Source organism: Saccopteryx bilineata, chromosome 2 (assembly GCF_036850765.1).
Source record: "Saccopteryx bilineata isolate mSacBil1 chromosome 2, mSacBil1_pri_phased_curated, whole genome shotgun sequence".
NCBI classification, from domain to species: Eukaryota; Metazoa; Chordata; class Mammalia; order Chiroptera; family Emballonuridae; genus Saccopteryx; species Saccopteryx bilineata.
Window position 1 is genome coordinate 52,786,668 of NC_089491.1, and position 25,709 is coordinate 52,812,376.

Here is a 25,709-nt window from a genome sequence, read left to right on the forward strand (position 1 = left end):
ATGAGATGCAAAGGAAGAAATGCTTCTTTATACATTTTCTCAAATTTTAAGAAAACATGACAATCCCAGATAAATCACCAAGGACATAAAGAAACATAAAAAACAAAATACAAACTAATAATGATGAAAAATTCAACTTACTTATAATCAAAGATTCAAATTTTAAAATATGACAATTTTTTGAAATCATCACATTATTAAATATTTTTAATGTAAAATTCTAGGCATACAAAGGAGTGCTAAAACATTATTGAGGGAGCAAGAAACTGTTATAACTTTCTCTTAAGCAATCTGCAATATGCATCAAGAGTCCTTAAGCCTTCTCAGGATCTAGAATTCTATGACCTACAAAAAATCAAGCCTAAAGAAATAGTCCATAGAGGAAAAATTTTGTCCACATAATTATTAATTACAATGTTATTTATAGCCATGTAAATGGGGAAATAATAAGTATTAAACAATTAGAAACTGGTTAAGTAAATTCTACCCATTCACAAATTATAGCATTTTGCAGCCATAGAAAGATAAATAGGTTGGTAGGTAGGCAAGTAGATGCAAAATTGCATAGGAAGTATGAGATTACCATTGTGAAATTAAGTATACACAAACACACAGAGAGGCTACAAGGAAATAAATGTTAATATGCTTTCCTCTAGGATAAGCAAGATTTGAGAGACTGTTATTTCCTTCTTATGTTTATGTTTTTCCACAGTATGTATTATTTTAAAACACAGCAAAAAATAAATAAGTAAATAAATAAAAACTAACTGCAATAGATTCTGATAAAGCTAACTTGACCATAAAGACAACATCAAGACTGATGAAGCCAAGTATTAATTTTTGCATTTAAAAAGGCCTTTTAAAAAAGGTTTAAAGGTAGATGAATCCTGGAGCCCAGTGATGTGATGAAAGGTCGTCTTACACTGATTGCTGGCAAGTGAGGGCTCAGGAATGCTCCAGAGGCATTTGGGGATGTGCCTGAGGCCCTGTGTGAGGCCTGGAAGTCGCCGAGGGGAAACAGAGCACTAGAGAGCCTCAAAGGGACCCCAACAGCCCTAGAATCAGGAAACCGAGAATCACAGATTACGGGCCAGATTTAAAGAGCATAAACTGGCAACATCCCACCGAGTTTCTAGAATATTGGAGGTGAGGGCTAGAGATGAGACCCCCCGGGACACCATGTTGTTACAAGCTGATTTCAAAGTGAAAACATGGCATTCCAAAAAATCTGTTAAAAGTGATGATGCATGGTTCTGAAAATAAGAATACTGACTGAAAAGGAGCCTGGAGAAGAGGAGACTTGGAAAAGCCTAGGAGAAAAAAAGAGAGAGGGGACCTCAAAGGCCCCCATGTACTAGGGAAACGGGGTGATCAATGGCCTCCCCTCAGACTCTGTATTCCTGCACTTGAAAATGAACTCCAAAGAACAATACAGTGGATTTGTTAGAATTAAGTTCTCTGTGAGTGACATAAACCCCCAATAACAATGATATAAATAATTTAGACATTTGTTTAAATGTCTACAATGTAAGACAAGGGGAAGGCAGTGCTGGGTAGCCTGTGTCAAGTATCAGGGGCTCTGGCCCCTTCCACCTTATGCTTAACCATGCAGTAAGTCCATCCTCAATGCCACCTCAAGTTCTGGGACAGCTCCCCCAGCTGCAGCCATCTTGGCTCCATGCTGGTCATCAGTAAAAGAGGAGAAAAGCAAAGAATGGTAAAGGGGGATTTCCAGATGCTGCTACCTAGCACTTCTGCTTACATCCCATTGGCCAGAACTTAGTCACAGGGTCACATCTAGATTTAAGATAAGGAAATGTAGCACTCATTCTGGGTAGCTGCATGTCCAGCTCAACATTGTTACTGCAGACGGTGGGGGATTAAAGAGGGACTGGGGGATAAATAACAATTTATTCCAAAGAGATTTCAACAAGTGAAGTAAGAGGGAGAGACTGTCCAAAAGAGAGAACACTTTGTGCAAAGTCAAAGAGAGGTGAAGAGCAACTTGTGTCCAGGAAATAGTGAATATCATTCACCAGCTGGGTCTGCCTAAATCAGCCATGTGGAAGCCTTAGCTTTACCATAAAATGCATCTTTTTGCCTGTGAGGTGTGGCTGAGGAGCCCATGATACCCAAGACTTATATTACTTTTCTAGTCTCCTTACTTTATGTTTGGTGTAATTTACATCAGTTGAGATGCTCGTGGTGTGTTGGTAGTTTGTTTTGTAAAGCGCTTAGTGCTCCAAGTTTGTTGTCATCTCCAGAGAATTACTAAAATGACTCAAACATCTACAAGAATGCAAACTGCAGACTGCTGGGTATGCATTTACTCTGGATTAAAAAAGCATAGGGTAGGCAATGTTAGCTTTCTACCATCAGAGAGATCTAAGCCAACATACCTTGACCAAACTGGTCATTTTTGTCCTCTTCAATACTGCACCCAAGAATACAATGGGCATATGACATTCAAAGGTGAGACAATCAACAAGTCATTACAGCACACCAGATAATTATGTCTCATAGAGACAGAAAAACAGGATTTGTGCAAAGTGTGATTGCATCATTGCTTCAATTCCAGTAAACTTGATTTGAAATGAGAGATCTTTCCTTTAATTCTGTTCCTTAACCCTGATTCCAGAAAATAAACATGACGCTATTTATCTGGTCCTTGGGTGGGTCTCAAGAATTTTGGAGAAATGCTTTATACTTGGCTGTGTCCAAATGTCTTAAAGAAAGTGTGGTCATTGCTGGAGTAGCAAAAAATGAAACCCCCTTGGGTATCTAGGGTCAAGTGTTCTTGTTCATAAAATGTAGCATCAAGGTGAATTTGAGCTCACTGTAAAAGAGACGTGCTGATGAAACCACTACCAGACAAGTAGTGGTAGGCATGTTCTGCAGGATTCTGAGTGGAGCTCCTGAAGCTAATCCTACCTTCGGGGAAAGCCTTTGGCAGAGCAGGACTTGGCCAAACAGCTAGAATGAGTCAGCTGCTACACAGTAACTGGCCTGGCCTGGTGCACAGAGCAGACATCTTTAGGCTCCTAGTTTCATAAGTATTATCTATGAGAAATATAATTATCATTTCTCATTGTTGTGATCTGTCATTTTCTTATATTGTAGCACATGAGCTTAATACATTAGAATCTTTGTTCTGGAAATGAGCTGGCTCAGTTCAAACAGCATGAACACAAATGAAACCCTTGCTTACCCCTTTATAAGTTTCAATTTCGAACATGAAATCATGGGACCAAATCCTCAACAGCCTTGGAAGTTTGCTTGGGACAAAATGTTTCTTATAATGCTCCTAGCCTTTCCTTCATGACTATGACACAGAGAAAATTAAGAAGCATCGTCTTCTGAACCCTTCAGCAGATGTAACTTTACATGACCTTCACGCATTTGTACACCAGCTGCAATATTTTTGCCATATCCAGTCCCCCAGATAAATGTTTAATTTGCAAAAGCAGTGAGCAGAACAGTGTGATATTGTGTTACCATTTGAGTTTTTTAAAAAGAAATAAATAAAAACCTTTATTATGCACCCTACCTTCATTTTTCACGTGGGGTTATAATATCAAAGAACACAGACGCTAGCTGGAGTCAGTTTAGGGTAGTAGGTAGGTGATTTAAGAAACATGATTTTTCCATCGGCATGAAGATGAGGCTACTTATCATGATTTGGAGTAAAACATACCCAGATTTGAGTTAGGATTTTCCCTTCAACTATCTGAATGTTGTCAAATATCTAAATTTTTCTGATCCCTAGCTTCCTGACCTAGACAAAAGAAAGATGATAATAATAATATTTAGCACTATTATTATATTATGCTATCAGGATGGTTGTTAAAATTAACAGAGCATTTTGTAATTTTCACAAAGATGGTTAATTAATCATATATGCTTTCAAATGGTAGGGAGGAGGTCTATCCTAGACCTCATGCAACTTATGTCTAATTAGGCCTGGGGCAAAACCTCCTGCACTTGATAAGAGACTGGCTACGGTCCATGGCATCACTTGGGGCAAATAAACAGCTCTCCTCTACCCAACTCAGAGCTTTAGCTTCAGACCTTGGGCAGAGCTAATAAAGAATTGAGCAAGTCAGCCCAGACCACAGTTAAACTGATATCTATTTGAAGCTAAAAATGCTCAAGTTTATAGGAAGTGGCATCTGAGTGATACCAATACATAATTTTGTCAAATACACTTTTGGTGAATATTTAGCACCAGAAAAAGAGCCTGCCTGTTAGGTAAGGAAAGCAGGAGAGTCCAAAGGTTATTTTAGGCTGACTGTCCGTGATTTGAACAGTTTTCCCGAGTTGCTGCAATTTGTAGACTGGTTCACATGGACCTCAGCAAATCAGACTATTGGCATCTTTTTGTTAAATCTACCTTAGCTTTCCGGAGAGAAAGCCATTAGGGAAAAACATTTCCCCTTTTGTTAGTTTGATTCATGCTCCAAGCTCCTCCAAACCATTAGAGGATGAAGATGTTTATTAACACTATTTCCTCTTTGCAGATTTCCTCTCTGGTGGGTGAGGGTCTATTTCTTCCTCTACCTTAAAAAAGAACTTAAGACAAAAGACAACACAAGGAGAAAAAGAAAAAAAATGTGGCAGTACTTTTATGAGATCAATGATTAGATACCATTTGATTATTCAAATTTTACACTCAGAACAAAAATTTTGGCAACAAATCTTGTTTTCACAAAGGAGCCATAGGAAAAAGGCAGCATGGTGTAAACTAGGGGTAATCAACAACCTCTTTATACCTACCGCCCACTTTTGTATCTCTGTTAGTAGTAAAATTTTCTAACCGCCCACCGGTTCCACAGTAATGGTGATTTATAAAGTAGGGAAGTAACTTTACTTTATAAAATTTATAAAGGAGAGTTACAGCAAGTTAAAGCATATAATAAAAATATTTACCGCCTGACCAGGCGGTGGCGCAGTGGATAGAGCGTCGGACTGGGATGCGGAAGTACCCAGGTTCGAGACCCCAGAGGTCGCGCGTGGGCTCATCTGGCTTGAGCAAAGAGCTCGCCAGCTTGGACCCAAGGTCGCTGGCTCCAGCAGGGGGTTACTCGGTCTGCTGAAGGCCCGTGGTCAAGGCACGTGTGAGAAAGCAATCAATGAACAACTAAGAAGTCGCAAGGCGCAACGAGAAACTGATGATTGATGCTTCTCATCTCTCTCTGTTCCTGTCTGTCTGTCCCTGTCTATCGCTGCCTCTAAAAAAAAAAAATATTTACCAAGTATTTTATGTCAGATTTTTGCTAAGTTTGGCAGAATAAATCTTTATAAAACAACTTACTATAGTTAAATCTTTTTATTTATACTGTGGTTGCTCCACTACCGCCCATCATGAAAGCTGGAATGCCCACTAGTGGGTGGTAGGGACCAGGTTGACAACCACTGGTGTAAACCATTGACCAAGCTTCAGTCATCCATAAAACAGCTTCAAAATTTTTGTCATACCTGAAACCTCCAGTTACATGTTTAATAAGAAAAAAAAATCAATGTTCAGAACAGTATGAATAATATACCACCATTTAGGTTTACAAAACTACACACACACTACTGTGAACATAATAAATCATGAAAATACCAACAAGAAACTGCTGACTGTAGTTGTCTTTGTAGAAAATTTAAATGGCTAAAAGATTAAAGTGTACCTTTTTATACTTTTGTAATATTGTACCATTTTTATATACTGTCTTCTCAATAAAATAAGTAAAGCTTTTTTACCAAAATATAATTGACACAGTGCATTATATTAGTTTCAGGTGTCCAAAATGATTTGATATGTGTAAATATTGTAAAATAATCACCACAATAAGTCTAATTAACATGTATCACCACAGTTACAATACATTTTCTTAGTAATCTTCAAATATACAATGTAGCATCATTAATAGTGTCATCATGTTGTATATTACATTACTAGGATTTATTTTATACCTAGAAGTCTGTGCCTTCTGACCACTTTCACCCCGCCCCACCCTCACCTTTCGCAACCATCAATCTGTTCTTTGTAGCTAAGAGTTTTCTCTGATTTATTTCACTTAACATAATGCCCTAGATTGTCAATATTGTCACAAATGGCAAGCTTTCCTTCCTATTTTAGGGCTGAATTTTATATATAAATATAAATATATATATATAATATCTTCTTTATTCATTCATCCATAGATAAACACTTACGTTGTTTCCTTGTCTTGGCTATTATAAATAATACTGCAATGAACATGGGGTGCAGATATATTTTTTAGTGTTTTTATTTTTTCTCAAATAAATACCCAGCAGTAGAATCTCTGGATCATAAGGTAGTTCTATTTTTGACCATTTCAAGAATCTTCATACTATTTTCCATAGCAGCTGCACCAATTTATGTACATTCTTACCAATGGTGTACAAAGGTTCTCTTTTCTCTACATTTTCATCAAAATGTTATTTCCTGTCTTTTTGGTAATAGTCATTTAACAGGTGTGAGGTAATATTTTATTTTTTGTTGTTGTTGTTTAGAAAGAGAGAGAGAGAGAGAGAGAGAGAGGAAGGGAGAGAGATGCTAATCATCAATTCTTTGTTGTGATTCCTTAGTTGTTCATTGATTGCTTTCTCATATGTGCCTTGACAGGGGGGAGGGGCTCCACCTGAGCAGTGACTCCTTGCTCAGACCAGTAATGTTGGGCTCAAGTCAATGACTTTGGGCTTCAAGCCAGTGACCTTTGGGCTCAAGCAGTGACCATGAAGTCATGTCTATGACCCCACGCTCAAACCAGTGACCCTGTACTCAGGCTGGCAACCTTGGGGTTTTGAACTGGGTCCTCTGCGTCCCAGTTCAACACTCCATTCACTGTGTCACCATCAGGCTATATTGCATTGTGGTTTTGATTTGCATTTTCCTAATGATTAGTGATGTTGAGCTCCTTTTCATGTACCTCTTGGCCACTTGTATGTCATTGTTTTAAAAATGTCTATTCAGATCCTCTGTCCATTTTTTAATTAGATTGTTTGTTGCTATTGAGTTGTATGCATTCTTTACTTTGGATATTAATCCCTTATCAGACATATGATTTACAAATATTTTCTCTCATTCAGTAGGTTACCTTTTAGGTTTTGTTTATGGATTTCTTTGTAGTGCAGAAGCTTTTTAGTTTGATATAGTCTCACCTGTTAATTTTGCTTTTGTTCCCTTTGCTTTTGATGTTAAATCTAAAAAATTATCACCAAAACCAATGTCAAGGAACCTAATGCCTATATTTTCTTCTAGTCTTATGGCTCAGGTATTATGATCAAGTCATTAATCTATTTGAGTTGAGTTTTGTGTAATGGATAAGTTAGTGGTCTAGTTTCATTCTTTTGCAAGTGGTTGTCCAATTTTCCCACCATTTTATCGAAGAAACTGTCCTTTCCTCATTGCATAGTCTTGGCTCCTTTGTTGTAAATTAATTGACCATAAATGCACAGGTTTATTTCTATGTTCTCCATTCTGTTCCATTATTAAAAAAACAAAGTATCCTTTAGTATTTAATAAAATAAATAAGAAAAGTATTTAATAAAGATAAAACTTTACATCACCACAAATAGAAGGTAACCGTGAAATGGATCTAACACACTGTTATCTGTGGCCTGCTTTGTATTTGTTGAAAGAGGCAACATGCCAATGCTAGAGAGCTGTTAAAGAGTAGAAACAGAGACTTTCTCCCGTATGTATTTGGAAGTGTTGAAAAAAAGAAATTGATCATGAGAATGAAAAATCAGCCAAACACTGGGAGAAAATATTGGCAAAAAAACATATTTGATAAAGGATTGTTATCCAAAATATACAAAGAACTCATAAAACTCAATAAGAAAATAAACAATCCAACTTAAAAATGGGCAAAAGGCCTGGACACCTCACCAAAGAAGACATACAGATGGCAAATAAACATGTTAAAAGATTCTTTAGATAATATGTCATCAAGGAAATACAAATTAAAACAATAATGAAATATCACTATATATTTATTAGAATGGCCAAAATCTGGAACACTAAGAACATCAAATGTTGGTGGTCACACAGAGCCACAGAACCTCATACATTGCTGGTGGGAACCAAAATGAGGTACCGTCACTTTAGAAGACAATCTGGTAGTTTCTTACAAAACTGTTCATACTCTTACCATATAACCCAGCAATCATGATCCTTGGTATATAGCCAAGTAAACTTAAAACATATCTACACAAAACCTGCACATGGATTTTTAGAGCAGTATATATATATATATATATATATATATATATATATATATATATATCTGCCAAAACTTGGAAGCAACTAAGATGTCTTTCAGGAGGTGAATAAATAAATAAAGTATGGTACATCCAAATAAGAGAATACTATTCACCATTAAAAAGAAATGAGCTATCAAGCTATGAAAAGACATGGAAGGAATTTAAATGCATATTACTAAGTGAAAGAAGCCAATCTAACTAAGGCTATATAGTGTATTACTTCAACTATATAACTAACATTCTTAAAAAGGAAAAACTATGGAAAGAGTAAAAAGATTAGTGGTTGCCAGGGGTTGGAAGGAGAAAGAAATGAACAGAGGAACTTGAGGGTAGTAAAACTATTCTGTAACTATATCTACTTATATATATATATAGTTTTATATATATGAATAAATAAAAGTATACCTACCTGGAAATATAATGGTGGATCCAAGTTATTATGCAGTTGTCCAAACTTATAGTGTAAACTGTCTGCTCTGGGTGGTGATGAAGTGTCAAAGTAAGTTCATCAATTGTGAAACATGCACTACACTGTGGGATGTCCATAGTGGGGGAGGTTGTGCATGTGCAGCAGTAACGGGCATATGGGAACTCTCTGTACCTTCTGCACCTTTTCTGTGAACCCAAAACTGCTCTAAAAACTAAGTTTATTAACTAAAAAACACAAATTGAAACATTTCTAACATGCTGACCTTATAACTCAATGGCATTTAATGCCATATTCATGCCTTATTTATTTATTTATTTATTTATTTATTTATTTATTTATTTTTGTATTTTTCTGAAGCTGGAAACGGGGAGAGACAGTCAGACAGACTCCCGCATGTGCCCGACGGGGGGGGGGGGGGGGGCACCCGGCACGCCCACCAGAGGCGACCGCTCTGCCCACCAGGGGGCGATGCTCTGCCCCTCTGGGGCGTCGCTCTGCTGCAACCAGAGCCACTCTAGAGCCTGGGGCAGAGGCCAAGGAGCCACCCCCAGTGCCCGGACCATCCCTACTCCAATGGAGCCTTGGCTACGGGAGGGGAGGAGAGAGACAGAGAGGAAGAAGGGGAGGGGGGTGGAGAAGCAAATGGGCGCTTCTCCTATGTGCCCTGGCCGAGAATCGAACCTGGGTCCCCCGCACGCCAGGTCGACGCTCTACCGCTGAGCCAACCGGCCAGGGCCTCATGCCTTATTTAAAATCTTCACCCTTTAGGAAACTCTGGTATCACAGAAAAAGGCATCAACATAGGAATCATGGTTTTGAGCCTTGGGTGCTCATGATTTTCTAAATCTCTTTAATCTCTCTAGTGTTATTTTTTATCATACAAATTAATATTCTTCTCATCTTATTCCATTCAAGGATTGAGTGGGATCAAATGCAATAAGGCATGTAAAAATACTTAGAAAAAATATACAGATAAAAGAAATTATTATCTCTAGAATGTTGTATAGTAAATAACTCAATTTTTTTCTATAAAAAACATATATATTTATCTCTGCAGGGTGCTTCCTCAGTTGTATATTAAAATAAGTATTTCTAGAAATAAGCTAAGAACGCATAAGGAGGAGTCAGAGATTAGAAAAAGTTGTCCGTATCCTACAATGAAGCCACTTACAAAATGAAATGAGTAGGCATATTACATATCCCAGAAGAAGCAAGACAAAGAAAGAGTGGAAATATTAATAAGTAAAAATGGGGACTGTTTTGGTTGTTTGTGTGACATCACACAGAAATGCCCTTAACCTGAAAGGGAAGGAAAGGAGGCAGTGAGTGCTTTAGCCTAACAGACACGGAGCCCAGGCTACTCTTCCAACCCGAGGGAGGAGACCGGGCACCTCCTGATCAAGCCTGTAGCACAGCAGTGGAGAATCTCTGACCTAGAGGACAAATTCTTTATCACAAGTAGAAGAACATTTTGAGAATCATTGCTCTGTAAGCGATTGTGTCTATATGATACCACAATATATCAGTCAACAATCACAGACAATGAAAACAACCAGTATGACTATGTTTGTTTATGTTGTGGTCCATGAGATGCATAAGTATTCAAGGGGAAGAGAGAGGATATCCATAGTTAAATAAGAACTAGAATCTCTAGGCTAAATAAAAGTAAACACTTACTTTATCTCAGTCTTTTAAGTAATACTCTACCTAGTTCCTAAAGGGCTATAAGTAAGCAGTGTTTTCCTAACACCTGACCATAAGTCCTCTTTTTGCTTTGATCCCCTTCTTCCTTATTCTTTTATGTAATGTCTATTAACAACTATATTTTTGAAATTTTGAACCAAGCATACTGAGTAATGCAAGCAGGGACTGCCTTGGGCTATATGCTCTGAATCTCCCACAGTTTAATCAATAAATGGTGGAGGGATAGATTAATAATTTAGACAGTTAGAATTAGCTGCTTTTCTATGACTGTTCTCATAAAAAGTATAATCTTCAAGGCCTCTTTCAAAAGACTATACAAACACAGACATACTGTTTCATAAACAGCTTTAAGCAATACTTATGCAGATACACATATACACCGTGTATACTCTCATTGTCTTACAAAGAGAAATGCACACACAGGGAGTGTCCCCCACCTCCCTGCAATAATATTTTATGTTTGTGCGAAGAAATGCATCATAAAAGTAAGTTAACTCAGAGAGCACTTCCCTGGGATCTTTAGATCTCATTATTTCTCAGCGTAATTAAATCTTTATTAGATTAAATTGCACTTTTTCTGGACTTCTGAATAAAATTAGTACCCAGCCAACTTTTATTGCACCATTATATAAGGCCTAGAAAAGAAATTTAAAGAACATTCCTTACCAATGCATTCAAAATTCTTGATTTTATAGAAGAGTCACCTCAGACATATGCTACCCACATTAGCATGGCATGACTTTTAAGGTGCTTCATTTCAAATAAGAAAAGGAAGGAATCAATAGAATTAGCACAAGAAGCCTTTTGGCTGGCAAGAAAGTGAAAGGTAAAAATGGAAAGAGTTTGAAATAGAAGGATGTGGTTTTTCACAACCCAGACATATTGGCCCAAATTATGAAGCCAAGCAAAATGGAGAAAAATTCAGCTCTGAAACTACAAGTCTCTTTATGATGCTCAGAAAATAAATACAATGACCTAAATGCTGTAGTCTCCCCATTCTTCATCAGCCACCACACATCCATGTCCCCACCACAGCCCTGCTATCTTTTGAAATGTTCTAACCCCTCTCCATGTTATTGCCATTATACCTTGGTCTGAGGCTTTCAGTACTTAAAAGGACAAAAATTTTAAGTTTACTGAAAATTACTAAGCAAGGAGGGCTGGAGTCTGATGAACTCTCAAAGCTTAGTCTGGCTTCAAACTGCAAGGGTGTCATCAAGAAAATGGCAGTAGAGCTTCACTGGCAAGAAAGAGTACTTTTCATGGCATACAGGTGTGAAAATAAAGGCTGTAACTGTCTCGCCAAAAATGCTGGTCTTCAACAGCAGAGTTAAATTGGTCAAAAACATGCTGACAGAGTTAGTCTATGAGAATCAAAAACCAGCAGCCATCTTCATTCATCATGCTGCACAGCTGACTCTCCATCTTTCATTTGTCACTTTCTAAGTCCACATAAGATGATGCTCACACAAACACTTGTAAAGCCAAAATAGTCCAACAATTGGTGTGGGTGTGGGTTTGTGTGTGTGTGTTGGGGGGTGTGATGGACAGATGGTGGTTAGTGGGTTTTTCATAGTATTCAGTGGTTACCACTGCTAATTTGATTACCACATTGTATTGAAATCTGTGTTTTTCCACACTGCAATCTTCCTAAGAGAAAAGATTGTGTCTTAGTTTCTCCTTCTACCCCCCAAGCCCACAGCACAATGTCTGGCATGTACTAGGAACTTGGAAAGTATTTGTTGAGTTGACCTGAATTGCAATTTACCTGTTGCAAGAACAATTGCACTTGTTCTTGCAACAGGTAAAACACAGGCTATAGCTGTACGCACCCTGAGGCTCCCTCCAGAAAGGTGACACAGAATGCAAGTGATATGAAATCACAGCTAGCCTGTTCCATGAGACAACTTGTGATTTCCAAGTTCTGGGGATCCAGCCAGTAGGGGTCAAGCACTTAGAGCCCTCTTACAGAAAAAGGAGAAGCTGCTCCCCAGATTCCACTCCACTACCCAAAGCCACCTCATCCTTACCAAGCTCTGCCACCACTGCTTAGCTTTTCTCTGAAGTAAACTTTACAAAGAGTTTGGAACAATATAAATTACTTCTGTGACCGGGGAGACTGAACTTGCTGAGCACTGGCTTGTTTTCATATCTGTTCCCACAGTTTGCTACATGAACTTGCACACTGTTCAGTTGAAAATGCGCAGTTATACTTGCTAAATATTTAATCCTTCTCAGAAGAGAGAAGCTCCTTTTTAAGGGTTGGAATTTTAGAGGTAAATCTTTATATAGTTTGGTACAATTCAGTAATGTTCCAGACAGGAGGATGTTTATCAAATAGGAAAGTCTGTCTTTTTTCTTTTTTAACATAAATGCACCTTTTTACCATTTATAGCAACACTTCTAAAATCAAGAAATGAACAGGTTCCCTGCAAAGGAAAAACACATTTCTTCTTAAGCCCCTGGTGTTAATTTTATTTAAAAGTTACTCAAATCTGTACAACCTGAAACAGAGGTATAAAAGCCCTTACGTTTATAGTTCATAGACAACTAAAACAGTTTTTAATTAAATGCAGACAAAACTTTGAGCCAATAAATTTTTAATTAGCAACCTTAATTTGATGTGATGAATGATGGTGGGTTGCTGAGAGGTAATCATTACTTGCGGTCTGAACCCGGAATCCATACCTATGATTTGGCAGGCTTAGAGAATAGATGCCACTTGAGGACTCACTTCCTTCAATTGGATTACTGCAAAGCTTTCATTTACAAACTGTACATTTGTATCATTTACATATTAAATCGGCTTATACTATTTGCTTATTAACTTGAGATAATTGAAGTAGTGCTACTTGACACAAAAGATACTGGAAACACAAGTGCAAACACAAGCACATTAAATTCACCCAAATGATGTAGGTACCAGTCAGGATATTTTTTAGTTATAAATTGGAAGACTCTCACTCAAACTGGGTTACTGCTGAGAGAATTTTTGGCAAACACTCACACTATGCCTGACAGCTTCCAAGCTCATCCCTGAGGCCAGTGGAATGGGATGCACCACCACTATCAGAGCTAATGTCAAAAGCCATAGATGGGATAACTCTCTCCCAAGCTGTGTGCCTGAAGGACAAGTGTTTCTAAAGGAAATCCGTGTTACTGATACCAAGAAAGAATAGGAATAAACGTGTCACACAACCAACAATAAATATGCCTATAATCTAGAACACACTTGTATTAATGTTTCTGATTACTATTAAAATATGAACACAAATTTTTTTAATTATTGTAAAGAACTCTCAAAACCCTGCATACTGTATCCCCGCATTTCTCAGACTCCTGTTTGAGAAACACTCATTTAAGGTCCACAGGATAAGAAAGGGGAGAAAAAACCCTCAAACTTGACCTTAGAAATTCAAGAAAGATCCAGATAAGCAGATGCAATCTGATCAACCAAATACCTACGTCCACCTAGAAGCCTATAGAAGGAAGTCATTATTGTTGTTTAGGTAAGCTGATTTGCAATTTACATAAATAAAAACAGACTTCCATCTCTATCTTACCAGCTGTGACTTAAACTATAGGCCACATGGCATGATGAAATGTACTTTGGGAGGTTCTGGGAGGTGCATTAAAGAGACCAACGTCTGTCCTGAGCACATCCCCTGCCCCCATCTAGTACACACAGAGGTCACAAGACTGCCAATCAGAAGAGAGATGTCATGCATCAAGAAAACAAACAGAAATTTTAAATATAAGCCTTAAATCAAAAGTTAAAGAGCAGGTACTCTGTATAATAGGTGGTGACTTACTTACCCCAAGCACTTCTCTAACAAGTAACACACTGAAGCATAATCTCAGCTGGAGCGACAACAGTGTCTATTCAACAATGGCACATGAGTCTCTTGAAGAACACAGGGAAGCCGGCTGGACTGTAACATGAAATAGTGTGGCCTTAATGAGAGCATCATGGCCTTCCCCAGGTAGGTGAGTTAACATGGGAAGGTGTGTACATCGGGACAGAGGTGGAAGGGAAGCCCTGTTATCTTCATCTTTGTCTCTTTGTATTGATACTCATTCTTAGTCACCTGGAAAGTGACATCATGGGGACCTAAGATTATCAGCATCCTTTAATTGTTAATGTGTGGGCACAGCTGTTACCACATAGAATGCCCTAAGACTTCGACTTTTATATAGAAGGGGCACCTAGGTCATGTTTCTATCCTTGGCTTTCAGGCAGTAATGTCCCTAGACCTCGCGCATACAAATGTGCTATTTAAAAATTTTTATATTCTGTCCTTGTGACTTTTAAGCACATCTTTCATCACCTGGGAGTCTGGATACCATTCAGGGTTGTCTTCATGATTATACCAGTAGCACTCAGGGTAACCTGAAACAAATCACTCAATGTTATGGTGGCTTGATTCCTCTTTGTGTAACAGAGAATACTGACACTAACTTTACCCTGTGTAGAGAGCTGGTAGGAGAATAAAGGAGATCTAAGATAAAAAAAAATTATACTTAAAAAGTTAATAGCAACAAGTAGACATGGACCTCTATTCAATGATGCAAGTATTTCTTGACCACCAGTCTTCCTATGGCTATTATTTTACTGATGCTCCAGTTTTGTCCTAGTTTGAAAAACATGTAAATTCAAATTTATAAGGTTATGCCTGTCAAAGGTAGCCAAAACTTGAGCTTCACAGTGACCTACAGATGTTGACACATATCTACCACAATCAACCTCAAAGTAATGTATTTGTATACACAGCAAACTGTGGGAAAACTGAACTCACTCTCTATTGTTACAGTTAGTGCTGCAATATTACTATTTCATTACTGTACCTTAATTAAATTCCTCTTATTGGAACTTAAAAACCATGAAAGTCCAGACCAATTGTATATAATAGACCATTAAGTCACCCTCCTTTGACTCACAGGATTCTGTTTTAGGGCACAAAAGGGACAACGTTATAATGTAATTACTACTTTTAGTAGGAGTGAGTAATACCAACTCATCATGCAAGCACCAGAAACAGGCAACAACATTTTGTTATGCTCTGTGTCTGCGAGCTAATTTACTTTCCCCACCCAATACTGAAACTCCAATAATGACTTTCATAATGGGGTGATGTGGCTTGAGAAATATCTGTTTACGATTCATGCTACGGAGTGAGGATAGTCTGCTACACAAAGCAAGCTGCTTGCCTCAGAGGAAAACATGCTCAATGTTGCATTAATTCAGCTCAGAGGCAAAATATTACAGCCATATCATCAAAGCAGGGCCCATGGAGGTAGCATAGCCATCAGCTGGCCCTGATATCCCTTCCACACCAGAGACCTTGCAATGAGCTTCCAAATGACTGTGTGAAAGGTGTTACCGATTCCATCTCACAGACAGGTAACTGAAATAGATCAATGTAGGGTGGCTTATATCTTAGTCAGATACTTGCAACTTATATGACTAAGAATAGGAGTCTAGAAATTTAAAGCTTAAATGTACAAAATTAATCAGCTAACAAAAAAGCATCATCTATGGTCCCATTTTGAAGGTCAGATTATCCTCTCAGTAAAGCCCAGGCCCAAGGAAATTATGAAGTGAACAATTTTCCTATATAGGGATCTTCCACTTCACCCTATTTTGTGGCCTGTTTTTTTAATTGCCTGCCTAGGATCACCTTGCCTTACAGGCTGGTTTTCAGATAGCTTTCCCAGAAAGCAATCTGATAAATATATTAACTATTCATTCATTTTTTCCATTCATAAGAGCATTTGTTGAGCTAGGTTCTAGGCACTGCATTAGACTCTTTAGGTTGAAGAATCAATATATCAATACCCTGCCTCTTAAAATTCAAAGTCTAATGTCATATTTAATAGGTTATAGCTTGACAGGGGCCAAGCGTTAGATTTGAAGGGCCATCTGAGAAATGTAGTAGGTGACACTAAAAAACAGAACATTTAAGAAAGTGATAAGGAGTACTAACGAAAAATTTTGCCAAGGCCTACCCACTACTTGTGACTTGCCAAACCACCAAATCAACCAAAGAACCTAAGAGCTTTTCACTCAAATTCTGCCTCCATATCCTTCTTTCAACAATCTGGCATTATTTCGCACCTACTTTGGGTCAGGCACTGTGCTTAGAGAATGCTGCCTAGAGCCTGCCCTTTAGCTGGGGAGAGAACCACTAAACGTGTAACTAACCTATCATTAGTAAAGTGAGATTAACATTGGAGGTTTGTACAACATGAGTATGAGAGTGAGTGCAGAGCAGTCCTTGGGAGTTAAGAAATGTTTCCTAAAGCAAATATATCTGAACAAAGTTTCAAAAGATGAGTAGGAGACATATGCATGAATTGGTTACGGGATATTATATGTAGGACATAGGTACCCCCTTTGTAAATCAGAAGATTTGGCCACACCAAAGCCCAAATTCCTGCATATGGCCATAATTGCTGAAGGGTGTCCCTTTGGATGGGGAGTGACCTCAACCTACTTCATTTACTTATATGCTTAACCCCTTAGGCAATTGAGTTTGAAATCTCTGGTCTATTCATTTTAGCCTAGGTCCACATGACCACAAAGCAGTCAATGGAATTAGTCAACTGTGTATAATTATCATTTAATTCCGGTGTGTTTTTTTAAAATAAAATTGCTTATTTGATATCTTATAACAGTCAATTTAACACTTAAGTAGGTATATTTTGACTACATATAACCGTAATTCAAAGTGAAAAATTAAATATTGGTTATCAAGACAATAATAAATTATTCTGTAAATTTTAGGACAAACCAATATTACAGAGAGAGGGAGCTTAAAAGCCTTTTCAAAGCCCATGGGTCCCATCTACCCCTGCACATGGAAGGCTCCACCTTCTCCCATGATAGTCCATAGAATCCTAGTTAAAATGTATGTGTGTGTAATGGTACTAGATCTAATTAGGGCTCTCAGACCTCTTCATTCTGGTGTGTTGGAATCTGCAGTAGTGTGTTGGCTGTGACAACACAGAGACAGGCTCTCTGCAGCCCAAATTGAAACATCAAGCCTCCATCAATTTTTATTCCAATTCTGCTTAAAAATGACCCCATCATCCCATAGCAGACTGACCAGACTGCAGAGGGAGTCTTGGTTCTGGTTCAATACCATTGCCTGAAGTTAGATCTGAAGTTATATGCATCTGAAAACATCTGAGCAGCTGTCTATGGGGAAATGTGTGTGTATCAGCTATATCATTTAGAATTTAAACAGTTTCCTTATAAAAAAAGATGAGATGGATATGCTGAAAGCACTCCCACAAAATAACATTCCTATAAAGATCTTGTAAAAAGTTACAATATCTGAAGAGAGCAGTCAAGCCTGCTACATTTCCTTTTGCTCAGCTCTGTTTCCTGATTAGGTCTGACTACATCCGCAGTCTGATTTATATGGTTGACTTCACTACATCCTCAGAGTCGAATAACATGCACTAAATTCACGGTCACACATTCATTCCAAATTCAACACAAGGAGTCTCCTCATTACTTGTTACTTTATTCACTTTTTAAAAAACTAGTTTTTTCATGAAGGGAAGGGATAGGGAGGTGTTTTCTTTGAATAAGAACATAGAGAGCAAAGCAAAAAGAATAGTATGTTTGATAGTGAATAGAATCAAGGTAATGGCTGAGAATAAGCGTGTGGGTTTTCTTAATGGCCCTAAGGATGGATATATAAAAATATAAGAAACATAAAGATTTGAGAAGAGTAATTGTAAACAATGTGTTTCTTAAGCAACAGATTTTAAATTTTCAGGAAGATGAGAGTACATTTGAAAATGGTAGCAATTTCAACAATTCTGCTGATTCATTTTGCCCTGAGTATATACTTTTTCAGTGTAATCTTAGTCCCAACTCTGTGGTTGAGCTGCCCATTTGGATCACTTTATACTGAGCCTCAAACTCCATGGCAGACCAAATTCAAATGAAGACCAAAGGTACATCTAAATGACCAAGTAGAGCTAGAAAAATATATATCAACTGGTACATTTCCCAAGGCCTGTCTGTTAGGAAAGGCAAGATCCTAAAAGGTTGGCCTCACTGTCAAAAGCTATTCTAACAAACCAGTAAACTGGACCAACTCAATAGACATCATACTAAGAGAAAACAAGAAAAAAGTCATACCCTGAAATCCAGTGGTTCTTTGTAATAAAATTTAATAATAATAATAATGACATAATTTTTAATTATTCTAATATATGAATGCTAATAATATTTTTTATTTTATTAATAAATCTCAGTTATGGCATTTCTAAGTTTTTTTTCTTTCTAATAAGAATTATTTAAACATATACTTTTATGTTTATCAGCAGTCTTGTTTTTAATATCTTGCCCATGGTGTACTATGCTTATTTTTTTTTTCTTTTTTTTTTTTTTTTGTATTTTTCTGAAGCTGGAAACGGGGAGAGACAGTCAGACAGACTCCCGCATGCGCCCGACCGCGATCCACCCAGCACGCCCACCACGGGCGACGCTCTGCCCACCAGGGGGCGATGCTCTGCCCCTCTGGGGGGGGGGGTCGCTCTGCCGCGACCAGAGCCACTCTAGCGCCTGGGGCAGAGGCCAAGGAGCCATCCCCAGCGCCCGGGCCATCTTTGCTCCAATGGAGCCTTGGCTGCGGGAGGGGAAGAGAGAGACAGAGAGGACGGAGGGGGCGGGGGTGGAGAAGCAAATGGGTGCTTCTCCTATGTGCCCTGGCTGGGAATCGAACCCGGGTCCCCCGCACGCCAGGCTGACGCTCTACCGCTGAGCCAACCGGCCAGGGCCTACTATGCTTATTTTTAAGGTTACTTCTAATCATAGTAGTTTCTTTTGAGCAAATTAGAAAGAACTGTGTTCATTCACAGAGTATAATTCACCACCCAAAAATTCAAATTATTTGTTCAATCTAATTTGAACTTGAGAATCACAACAACTATATTTCAGGAAGCTCCCCTGATAATATAGCTGCTTTATCAAGAAATTCTCTTTTCGGCCCTGGCCCGTTGGCTCAGTGGTAGAGCGTCGGCCTGGCATGCAGAAGTCCCAGGTTCAATTCCCGGCCAAGGCACACAGGAGAGGCGCCCATCTGCTTCTCCACCCATCCCCCTCTCCTTCCTCTCTGTCTCTCTCCTCCCCTCCTGCAGCAGGGGCTCCATTGGAGCAGGAATGGCCCGGGCGCTGGGGATGGCTCCATGGCCTCCGCCTCAGGCACTAGAATGGCTCTGGTTGGGACAGGACGACGCCCCCTGGTGGGCATGCCAGGTGGATCCCGGTCGGGCTCGTGCAGGTGTCTGTCTGACTGTATCCCCGTTTCCAGCTTCGGAAAGGTACAAAACAAAACAAAACAAAAAATTCCCTTTTCTCCCCCTTTCCTTTCATTAATATAATGTTTGTTTTGCACATAAGACCTTAGATTCATTTACAAAAGCACTATGTGTAATGAATTCTCATCTACCAGGAATCTGAGAAGACAATCTGCAAAAAAGAAAGTGTGTGTGAGTCAGGAGTCTCAACAGCTGGCATCCCTGTGCAAACCTTCTGCCACCTCCCTTGGGTTTTCACTACTAAATTATTGTATTTCTAAATAAACCATTGCTTCGTTAAATAAGCTTCCAACTTCTGGCTTTCCAAAATAATAATAATAATAATAATAATAATAATCTTTGTGTTTATTTGTCATTTGGCAGCCCAAATAAAAAATGCAAACTGAAAATGGAGTGCTAATTAAGTATAGGAATTACAATGTTAAATGATTTTTTAATAAACATCTAATTTCTATATTCTGAAGAGAAGGCACTCAGCTCACTGGAAAAAAACATGGGCTCTGATGTGAGAAAGATGATGTGTTGGTGCTGGTATTTGCTAGCCTTTTTTATAAAATTGGGGTGATCATGCCTGCCTGAAGGGGTTGTCATGATAAGGGGAGAGGTAACCTGTTAGGGCAGCTCTGAAAGCATGAATTAGAATGCCACCGAGAAGTGTGTGAAGTGAGCCTCCTTTGAAGGCCCAATTTAAGACAATTCAAGAGGGTCTCTACTTTCCTCCAGTCGGCTGATGGTTCCCATGGCAGTTTTTTTGGGAACCCAGGTATAGAAGATGAGAGAGGCCATGGCACCATGCTCTCAAAAGTGAGCTGAACTTCAGAGCTTAGAGAAAAGCATCTCATTAAGGCTTTGTGGAATCTGTGGGAAGATCCGAATGCCAACACATCCATACTGTAACAATAGTTCTCTGTGCCTTCTCTGAATACGGAGCTACACTAGGGAGCAGGGACAGGAGCTTTCACAGTTTTCAATGATGAAAAAGGGACATCTTTATGTACAATAACAGTCTGGGACTCCAGTAGATTCAAAAAGTTTCCAAGTTTCTTTCAGGGAGGTGTCTTCCCACACACCTGCTGAGAGGTCACCATCAGACAGAAACTCTGATTGCCTAGAATTTGCATTAGATTAACCCACTTGCCATCTTCCCCTTTTCTGTTGGACTGCCCATCAGTGGAGCCCAATATACAGCAGAGAAGTAGGCAGTGTCCTCCAGTCTGCAGAAACAACCCAGAAAAACCTCATGACTCATCACCATGAAAGGAGTTAGTCCAGGGTCCCAGCCCAAGCAAATAAAACATTTTCTTCATTACTCAAATCAAGAGGAACAGAAAGCCTAACAGATACAAGAATTGTTCCAAAAAAATGCAAGCAGACAAGAGAGTAAGACATTCTCATAGGAAGAACCAAACCAATAAATGCTTACTGAATACCAACTTTATAACCAGCATTTTACAGGAATCAAAAGGAATAACAAGTAGAAGATATCATCTCTGACTTCAAAAGTATTATTTCAAAAACTATAATCTCATAAAACAAAATTTCCAAAACCATGGAAAATAAAATAAAAATAGATGATTTCTGAAATAGGAAAAAGGATGACAGAAAGCCAGGGAGTGGAAGATAGAGAGAGAGAGATGGATAGATAATATATAGATGATAGGTAGATAGATAGATGATAGATAGATAGATGATAAATAGATGATATCGATACTAGAGGAAGACAGATATAGATGAGAGGTAGGTAGATAATTTGGTATAAAAAATGGATGACAGACAAATAGGTGGACAAAGGAATAGATAGAAGGCTGGATAGATAGTAGCTATTACGTGCCATGGACTTTGATGGGTACTTTTAGTATATTTATTTCACATTAATCTTCAAAATAACTAAATTAGATATTTATACCCATATATTCACAAAAAACAAATCTTGGAGATATTTTAAAAAGTAATTAGGTATACGTGGCTATTAAGTGGTAGAGCTGGGATTTGAAACCAGATGTAACTCAAAATATTTTTTCAGAGTTTAATAGGTGTCATGTTTCTCTTTACACAGTGTTGACAGGTGGCTCAGTGCCAGGTGTTAAACTCTATTTATCATTTCTGATTGGCATATTTCTGGTATGTAGTTAATTTCATTGCAACTGTCTTTTTTATGGTTTTGTTATTCTTTTTTGGAAAGAAGTAGAATTTATATAAACAAATTGAATAAATTCATTCCAAAGCTCATATTCTGTCTGTTGTATCATGCCCTATATTAAAATAATAGATCTCAGCAACAATTACAAATTAAAAGGCAGAAAAAGATTTGCTGCAAAATACACTGTTTATACAAATATATATATAAAGAAAAAGCTGTAAATAATCACAAAAGAAGAGACCTTTTCACTTTTATTTTGAGGGATTCAGGGAAACAGGGTGGTAAGGTTCCAATGGGGCCACTAAAACCCGAGAGAAACAGAATGGAAGCAGGGTGTGCTTCCCACATCGTTAAAGTAGGAAAGCAAATGAAATGAGGATCAGAAAGGAGACAGAAATTAAACATCAGCAATTTAAAAAAATCCAAGTTTTCTGGGTTCTCTTCAAAGTCATTGTTCTCTTTAAAGTTATTTTCTGGGTTCTTCAAAGTCATTGTTTAAATTCCATTTTGGTTTTGCTTTAAAAATGAGGATTATTTTATATTTTTTGATCCTTATTTTATATTTTTTGAGTTCAAATCAATACCTACTTTGGGAGGGGGGGGGACATTTTCTTTTTCTTCCTTTAAATAAAAAGCCTGCCCTCCCAGCAGCAACTGATCCTAAAGAAGTAACAGGTGGTCTTGCCATTCTCCAGGCAAAGGAATTGTAGCAGCACTTAGACACATCACCCTGATGGTTTCACCTGTAGAGACACATTTCAAGAGAGCCCTTTTCCTTCCATAAGCAAGCCTGAGAAAGCACAAGTTTACTCTGGAAAATAAGATAAAGCTCTCCTTCCTTCTCTTTAAAGCTCTGCTGAAAATTCTGCAAGGCCAGGAAATCAGCCAAGCAGTGCTGACTGCCTCCCTTTCTATTTCCCAACTGGACAGTGGACCTGCAGGTGAGGGAAGGAGGCAGTTGGTCCCAGCACAGATGTTCTCCCATATTCCCATAACCCCCAGGGAAGAACAGATATGATCACCTACAGTAGTGGTCCCCAACCCCCAGGCCGTGGACCGGTACCGGTCCGTGGGCTATTTGGTACCGGTCCAAAGAATAAGTAATTTACATTATTTCCATTTTATTTATATTTAGGTCTAATGATGTTTTATTTTTTAAAAATGACCAGATTCCCTCTGTTACATCCATCTAAAACTCACTCATGACGCTTGTCTCGCTCATGTGATACATTGCTGCTAAAATTAAACCCATAAACTAGCAAAATGAGTGGAAAAACAAAATTCCATCAAAAGTCTTTTTGCAAAGTGGAAAAGGGCCAGTGAGGAGACAGAAGAACCTATGACCTCGAAGAAAAAGAAGGCTTCATTTAACAGACAATACCAGGAGTCCTACTTGAAGTATGGATTTGTTGCAACTGGTGATTCTCGCGCACCAAGGCCGCTCTGCATAATATGTGGTGACTGGCTAAGTAATGAGGCAATGAAGCCTTCAAAACTGCTTCACCACTTGGAGACCAAGCACCCTACTTTAAAAGACAAGCCTTCTGAGTATTTTGAAAGAAAAAAGCATGCACAAGAAGGACAGAAACAACTACTGGTGGCCACTACATCAGTAAATGCGAGTGCACTGAGAGCATCATACTTGGAGGCTAATCGTATTGCTAAGGCTAAGAAGCCATTCACCATTGGTGAAGAATTGATCCTTCCAGACACTAAAGACATTTCTTGTGAACTTCTAGGAGAGGCTGCGGTTAAAAAGATAGCGCAGATGCCTCTTTCGGCTACCACCGTCACACGGCACATTGAGGAAATAGCAGAGGACACTGAATCACAATTGTTGGAAAGGATTAATAAATCACCGTGGTACGCTCTCCAGGTTGATGAATCTACAGATATTGACAACAAAGCAATGCTACTTGTTTACGTGCGTTATCTTTTTCAAGAGGATGTGCATGAGGATATGTTATGTGCACTCTCATTGCCAACCAAAACCACAGCCACAGAACTTTTTAAATCTCTGGATGACTATATATCAGGAAAACTGAAATGGTCTTTTTGTGTCAGCATACGCACAGATGGAGTGAGCTGCTGCCATGACCGGAAGGATGTCTGGTTTAACTACTCGGATTAAGGAGGTTGCACCTGAATGCGAGTCTACGCATTGTGTCGTTCACAGAGAAATGCTGGCTAGCCGAAATATACCACCAGAACTTAGCAGTGTATTGAATGATGTCGTTAAAGTTATTAACCACATCAAAGCACATGCCCTTCACTCGCGCCTGTTCAAGCAGCTTTGTGAGGAAATGAACATGGAGCACAGACACCTTCTCTTATACACAGAAATAAGATAGTTATCCCAAGGGAGGTTTTTGGTTAGAGTGTTTGAATTATGAGAGCCACTGCAGAGATTTCTCTCAGGAAAAAAGTCACCGCGCCCTGGCTGGTTGGCTCAGTGGTAGAGCGTTGGCCTGGCGTGCGGGGGACCCGGGTTCGATTCTCGGCCAGGGCACATAGGAGAAGCGCCCATTTGCTTCTCCATCCCCCCCTCCTTCCTCTCTGTCTCTCTCTTTCCCTCCTGCAGCCAGGGCTCCATTGGAGCAAACACGGCCCGGGAGCTGGGGATGGGTCCTTGGCCTCTGCCCCAGGTGCTAGAGTGGCTCTGGTTGCAGCAGAGCGACGCCCCGGAGGGGCAGAGCATCACCCCCTGGTGGGCAGAGCGTGGCCCCTGGCGGACGTGCTGGGTGGATCCCGGTCGGGCGCATGCGGGAGTCTGTCTGACTGTCTCTCCCTGTTTCCAGCTTTAAAAAAAAAAATTAAAAAGTCACCGCTAGCAGCACATTTCAGTGACAAGGAATGGGTCGCAAAACTCACTTGTGCAACATATTTAACCTTCTCAATGAACTCAATTGGTCACTTCAGGGGAAAATGACAACTATATTCAAGTTGACAGATAAAGTAGCTGTATTTAAAGCCAAACTGGATTTGTGGGGATGATGCATGAACAGGGGTATATTTGACATGTTTCAAACATTCGTGGGAATTTTGGAAGAGACTGAGCCCAAGCCTTCATTGCCCCAGCTGGTGCACGATCACCTGTATTTGCTTTTAAAAGAGTTTGAACGCTACTTCCCAACCACAAAAGACCCACGAATTGCCAAAGAATGGATCGCGATCCATTTGTCAACAAAGCAGGTGAATCCAGCATGTCTATGCAAGAAGAGGATCAACTACTGGAGATCGTAAATGACAGCAGCCTTAAAAATATGTTCGAGGCTACAACTCTGCCGGTGTTCTGGATTAAAGTCATAGCAGAATACCCCGAGATCGCCACAAAAGCACTAAAAACCCTGTTGCCATTTCCGACATCCTATTTGTGTGAAGCGGGATTTTCTGCAGTGACAGCAGCCAAAACAAAATTACGAAATAGATTGAACATAAGCAACACACTTCGGGTGTCACTGTCTCCCATTACTCCTAGGTGGGACCGTCTCGTTGCAGAGAAACAAGCTCAGGGCTCCCACTGATTTAGCATTATGGTTGTTGAGAGATAGGCTGCTCTCATTCTATATAAACATTATAAAAAATAATCCTTAATTTACAATATTCATAACAATGGTGAGTTGTATTTTTCATGCACTTTATATTTGTTTTTGTGTTGTATCTTATTTTCAAGGCATGTTTAAATGTTACCATAGTGACTGAAAAGTGTTTGGAGGCAGAGAAGATGTTACTCATGTTATGTAGTTGGTGCGATGTTAAGAGGACGCTTCTAATAAAGTTGCATACGAGTACACAGTGGATTCATGTTTATTTTTATTGTCATAG